The following is a 6,203-nucleotide window of genomic DNA, read 5'->3' as shown; positions in this document are numbered from 1 at the left end:
ATTGTTTTGTCTATATAGAAGGCTACTAGGTTTAGTCGGGTGAATCGTATTTTTATAATGTAATCTCGGTTTAAAATGCTTCTCGACAGGATTCCTTCCCACAGGTATTAGCGCGAAAGTTCGGTTCCGGGTTGTATAGTTGTATTGTGGGGCCTGATAAAACATATCCAGATGATTCATTTAGGTTTTCGGGTCCGAAAATATATTCTTAGCGAATCACCTCTCCTGTAATGCCTGACTAATACCCCACTTCGTACGCATCCATCAAACGGCGTCGCTTCATCCGACGCAAAGAAGCTCACCCAGCGACTTGGGTGGTTAGGACTCTGTATATACATCATACACAAACTGGATTGGCGAACTGGGATCAGTTTCAAATACACACTGTCACCATTAAACACTGATATTATTCAACTCACAGCATCGATCACGTAAAACTTTCCCTCTGGCAGTTGATGTCTTCGTATATAGTCAAAATAGGTATAATAGATTTGGTCTGGACGATTCCCACATAATTATATGTGCTTCGTTACATTTTGTGCAGTATACTTTCGCCGAGGGGACATTAGACTGATAAGTTCTCTCACCCCCACTATACATCTTCCACCCATTCCTGTGTCGTCATCGCAAATTATGAACAAAATCGGTAATTCAACGTCTATATCTACCAAGTTCATGCGTCTCGTAAAGGCTAACTCTCTCACAGAAGTTAATTCACGTTAAATCACGTTCGGCGCGTTTCATCGGAAATTCCGCCGCCTTTAAGAGCATCAAAAGATATTAATCCACCATTTTGTCAACAATTCAAATATCTATCACCTTATAATAGACGCGTTCCCGCAAATTCCACTGTTTACATCGCAGTCAATATGTCGCGGTTAATTTAAAAACAATTACAAATTAGAGAGCACTTCAGAATCGCAGACGAGTAGATTTTGATGACGAAATAAAGTTATTGGAAAATATTTTCTTCAGCATATGCGCACGCGTGGAGTTGTAGCCTATACAAAATATGTCTGAACCGTTTAATGCGATTACTATCCCGCAGTTGGTTACATGTAGAGTTCACAGGCAAGTATGTTCGGAACTTAGCTGTACGCAGGGAGCCACACGCAACGTTGGAAATACCGGATCAAGTATCGTAAGCTAAACGGAGAAACAATACGACAATGTGAATCCGGTACACATCCGTAGTCCATACCCATATATCCTTTATGAAGTTTATGGAATGGGAATTGAGAAATGAGCTTCTAGTTCAAAAAGCTGAGCTATATCTGTTTGTGTTCACAATCTGAACCTCTGCATCATGCGATATGCATTTGGATCGACCATATAAATGCTGGAAATTGTCAGGATAGCAGATCGAGGAATTTGAGAAGAAATAAGGACTGAACGGGCTGGATCTAATGTGGGTCCTAATGTAACCCAATACATCCCGCCCGCAGTTTAATGCAATAAGTTGTAATTGAAAACGCAATGCCGGTTTTACGTTCTACGGTTCTCTCGGCACGCGGGGACTGAAAACCAAAATTCCCCCCGCACGGGAACTCTCGTTCAATCTTGAGAGTAGCCACTTGGAAAATCACTTTCAAGGTTTCACTCGTTGAACTCCGTACTTCATTTGTCGCGCGACCTGTGCCAAAATCTTGATGATGTGTTTACGTCGGGTAAAGCGGTAGCGCGAGATTAGTCAAGAGTGCATATCCGAAGGAAAGTTACTCTACTTACCAAATCAAGATTTTAAAGCCTCTGTAGGGTAGGGCTCTTAGTCGATGTTAAGTGGTTTTACATAATTCGAAAAGGCAAGTTAGGTCAATTCGCGATCATATTTCTACAATATTTCACGCATTATATCCTCCAATGTTATTATTATTGCGGGACACTTTACTATATACCAAACAATCCCATATAGTAAACACAGCCTACTTGAAATGCAATAATGTAATTGTTCATGATTCTACACGCAAATGAATGCACTCGACTTATTCGGGACAGCACAAATGCAAGTATCCAATGATACCATGAATTTGCTCTGGTTCAAAAACATATCCCAGGCAATAGTGATAGAAGATGACTTGATGGATGGATAAGCATTGCTGCAAAATTTATTTTATGTGTACTCGCGCTGCCCCCTGTCGCCAGAAAAACATACAATTTAAGTCACGTAACTCCACAATGACCGAAGCGGCAATGTGTGTAGGAGGCGGAAACCGTCAATTACTTCCTCCTGGATACTATGGCAGGGATACAACCCGGTCACAGTCCCGATTATTATGTTTGGGTTTGTAAGACCGGCCTACGCTGACTAGTGACGAGCAATCTAGAGAATATGCGCGCAACTCTTAAGTAGGATGCTTTTTGTGTTGACCACGGATGTTTGTCCAGTACATAATGAGCCTATCCATGGCCAATGGCAATCAATCCACAGGAATGATGGCCGATCCAATACACAACAGCTCTACGATGTGACGCAGTGCCGTTAGTGGTACAGTTCTGAATTCTAGCAATTGGATATGAAGCAGATGTTTTGTGCAGTCAGTGAATTACACCTTTTGAAACTTCGTAATGATGGTTCCTATAGGTTTCGGGGATCATATAGCCTTTAGCTGGTTAGTTCAGTTCTCTGTCTAAACACGCAACGGCGAATTTTAACCATATTTGAATATAATTTTCCAGATTGCTTTTAACCACAAGGCTTCAAAAATCATTGTACATCGCGTCAGGTAATCGAAAAAGTTCACGAGCTTCTACCGCCTGCGGGTTGACCATGTCAGGCGAGGGGGCATATTTGTATTTGTGCAAGCGATTACCGTCAATCAAAGATTTTCATCGTCCGCCTCATCCAATTACGACTTGACGGCAGGCGCCAGATTTTTCAGTCGGTCACTCATTCCAGCACGCGTCTTGTGCACTCTGTATTTCCCACGCGACTTGATTTTCCACGAAAGTCGCATGATGGTGGATAAATGATATCGCTAGATGCGGTCACTTGTTATCGTTTATGTCTGATGGACATCGTTCTATCAAATCACCGTCGCTTATTCACGACTTACACTCATTCTCGGAGGTAGGTTGGCAGAGTGCAACAAAAACAAGTTGTTATAAAAAGCGTCAAATGAGTGTTACCCATATAGGTTATTATATTTCGCCAAAAAACAATCAAGAAATTGGAACGAGCGTGAATGACGTTTGGTGTAGTATAGTGGAGAATTCCTCAGAGTCAACGGTGATAAAGAAGTGAAATTGAGCGCGCAATTTATGGGTGGGCCTCTGAGGTCACGAGCAGGGCATAAATGTCTCTGACCACAAGAACGCGTACGGAAAAATTGTCACAACTACACGCAGATATCGATACAGAGTGTGAACATGAACACGATATGGTTGGTATGATACTAATTGTAGATCCACTTTCCGGTTGTAATATCACAAACGTCAAGTTGAATATATCATGAATGGTGAGGTATTGCCGCATAGGTATATGTGTAATCGGTCTGCTGAAGAGAGAGTCATACAGTTTTGCGACGGGACACTCACGAAACTTTGGCGAACGACCTGGGACCCTATGCGGGAAGTCATGGGTGGTAATTAATGCCGCGCAGAAACTCGTCGGATGTGGGTGTGTTGACATAAGCGCGTGTCGGCAGACAATAAACCGTCACCGACAAGACGACGCCTGCTGTCCGTTTCACAAATATATCATTAAGAGATCAAATTCAGCGTGAAGGCGTTTTGCAAGCGGCTTACTATACGGCGACATGCGCCGCCTTATTCATTCCTAGAAATTGTGGAATTATTTATTCTATTTTTCCTCTTTCTAATAATCTTGATTGGCTTCGGTAATAGCAAAAAATCATGTTTCAAGCTGATTTTATTTTCTTGGTTTCAGCATGATTGTCGTTTATGCTCTTAAGAGAAACGCACCATTACAAATAGTAGCCTAGTCTGACTTCCACTCAATTCGTATGGACTACCCTATGCGTCGACATATCCATCAAATTTGAATGTTGGACTTATCGATCGCCAGTAACTCATCAGAGTTTCCGGATGTGGGGAGCCGTTCATTTCTTTATACCCTCGACTAATTGGTTCTGTGAATGACATGCGGCACGAAAGACGGAATGCCAGAGCATTTATAATCAAAGCTGGGATAAATAGACGACTTTACTGCTTCGATGCCTGCTGAAATTTAGTATTCGAACATCTCATCCTTATTGTTCCCAGGAACATCTCGAAGTTCAAAGATATATCCTTACATGTACGGGGAAAACAATATCGGACATAGTAGCTAAAAATAACTATGTTGTAGCACCAGTTATAACACTGACTGTCGTAGACTGAGCTATGTTTTTCAGTGCTGAGATAATCGTACGACGAATTGGAATTCGGGCTCCCTCGGTGAATGGGAAAGTTGTTAATCGAAACTGTGTGATTTAAGTTCAATTCATGTTCACTAATAAGGGGCGTGCGTTTCAGCTCTGGCTACTCGGCACAATCCTTTAATCAAATATCGACTATAAAAGCGTCAGGGCCTCCATTTACCGAAACATTGCCCACGAATCCAAGCAGACCATTTGAAGAAAAAATAAACACTTATTACGCATGCAACTATGGCCGAACGCTCAACAAACCACGGCTATGACGTTATTACTGCGCCGCAGGAAGTGGGTTGGTCTTGGCAACGCCCCGATGATGAAATTCGAAATGAAGTTTGACATTGCCAAGTACACAACGGCGCCACATTGCGGAGCGGCTATGAAATACGAAACTGAGAAGTGAGCTATTACTAATGATTGCCATAGCTGAGCAGTGGGCATAAGAACCTGGCGACACATACCAGTTGTCGGCCGCCACCCACGCTCGTGGTTGTGCTTTCAGTGGTTGACACTTGGGTAACGATACCCTAGAGTCATCTTGCGGAAAGTACAATCTATGAAGACTATGACATTAATTAAATAAAGCAGCGATTTCCCAAACGTGCTCCATGGACCTCGTGGGCGTTCAAAGGGGACCATGCGATCACTCGAAAATGGAAATTGACAGAACAAGTAAAATATTCGTTCAATTGTGTTAACGAAGACTTCAAAGCATGAACTTGTAGACAGGACCTTAACTGCGGCAGTACAACAGACTACAAATCCCAATTGGCAGGAAAGTATATTCCTGATTGTCACAAAAAAAATTGGGGCAAATTTCTTGAACGTCAAATTTTTTCTTCAGCTTCGCTCTATTTGCTGTTGTATTGGATATCTTGATCTTTATAACGGTGTTGTTATTTTTCACATTGCTAGCTTAGTACCATCCTTCATTGGTAATTTAATTCGCTACAGAATCCAATGCCAATGCTAGAAGGTCCTTTTGCAACAGTCTGGTGTGATTGGTTTTGCGAAATTATAGGTCGGAGTCAATCATACAATTTGAGGGGTTAGTGTTTTGAATCCCTGCATGGATTGAATTGAGGGACAACTCGAGCCATGTAAGCTGAACTCACATGTATAGTTTATATATTTGGGGGGGGGCAAGCTTTTTGGCCAAAAGGTCACATGCTGTTTTCTGAACCGTTGCGCGGGCCATTTGAGTGTTGATGCCCATTTATACTCGTCCGATATGAGCGGGCCGGATCAGGCAACGATGTACGCAATACTCTTATCTAACTAGATGCCAAAGAATCGCCGGCATTTATGTAATAGCAATATCCCAAATTTCGCGGTCAGTGAAACCAAATTGGTGTTTGAGCTTGCAAATTCATATTAATTTGCTGTCGCTTCATTTTTGATAATATATTCCATTTCGAAAATTACTGCGCGGGCCGGGGGTTGGCCACCATTATACACGAATGGCAATAAGCAATTTCAAAATAATATTGAAATACTCGGATAAAAACTTCGCTGCGAGCAGGGTTCGAACCTGCGCGGGAATATCCCATTGGATTTCAAGTCCAACGCCTTAACCACTCGGCCATCACAGCGCGACATCAGTGAAGCCGTATGTATACCAGGGGTTCTCAAACAGGGTGTCAATTGATATGCTCAAAGGTGCCGCGTGATAATAAGGTATTGACATAAGGCCTATTACTAGGGATGGTGTGAACGTGAGGTTCATGTTCGCGTTCTGTGTGTGAACCTCAGAATTGAGAGGTTCACGTTTAGTCCTGTAGAATTTTCGGTCAACCTAGAAAAAATTCTTATAAAGACGTATTATATACC

The 6,203-nt window shown here is 42.2% G+C and overlaps 1 non-coding gene across 1 annotated transcript; it reads right to left on the bottom strand.

Moving 5' to 3' along the window:
• Positions 1–5,883: 5,883 nt before the first annotated feature.
• Positions 5,884–5,965, bottom strand: Trnas-uga (transfer RNA serine (anticodon UGA)). Its single transcript has one exon. It is a non-coding gene; the product is annotated as a tRNA-Ser (tRNA).
• Between the last annotated feature and the right edge of the window lie 238 nt (positions 5,966–6,203).

The sequence above is a fragment of the Botryllus schlosseri genome, chromosome 6 (genome assembly GCF_051294905.1).
Source record: "Botryllus schlosseri isolate E-star chromosome 6, Bs_hap1, whole genome shotgun sequence".
In the NCBI taxonomy this organism is placed as follows: domain Eukaryota; kingdom Metazoa; phylum Chordata; class Ascidiacea; order Stolidobranchia; family Styelidae; genus Botryllus; species Botryllus schlosseri.
This window is presented reverse-complemented; position numbering and strand designations above follow the sequence as displayed.